A 540-nucleotide genomic window follows, 5' to 3' on the forward strand; every position below is an offset into this window, starting at 1 on the left:
AGCGGAAATGGTGGAGGATGAATGATCCCACCACCAAACGCATCTTCCCCTCCCCTCCCCTCCCCTTTCAGCATTCCATAGGGACCGCTCCCTCCGAGACACGCTAGTCCACTCCTCTATCACCCCAAACAGCCCTTCCCCTTCGCCTGGCACCTTCCCGTGCAAGCGCAGGAGATGTAACACCTGCCCTTATACCTCCCCCTTCCCACTGTCCAGGGCCCCAAACACCCCTTCCAGGTGAAACAGCGATTTACTTGTACTTCTTGCAATCTAGTATACTGTATTCGCTGCTCACGATGCGGTCTCCTCTACATTGGGGAGACCAAACGCAGATTGGGTGACCGCTTTGCGGAACACCTCCGTTCAGTCCTTAAGGGTGACCCCGAGTTTCCGGTCGCCTGTCATTTTAATTCACCGCTCCATTCCCACTCGGACCTCACCGTACTTGGTCTCTTGTATTGTTCCATGGAAGCTCAACGTAAAACTCGAGGAACAGCACCTCATCTTCCGATTAGGCACTTTGCAGCCTTCCGGACTAAA

The sequence above is a fragment of the Somniosus microcephalus genome, chromosome 21 (assembly GCF_052327205.1).
Source record: "Somniosus microcephalus isolate GS21.2 chromosome 21, FLI_Smic_1.0, whole genome shotgun sequence".
In the NCBI taxonomy this organism is placed as follows: domain Eukaryota; kingdom Metazoa; phylum Chordata; class Chondrichthyes; order Squaliformes; family Somniosidae; genus Somniosus; species Somniosus microcephalus.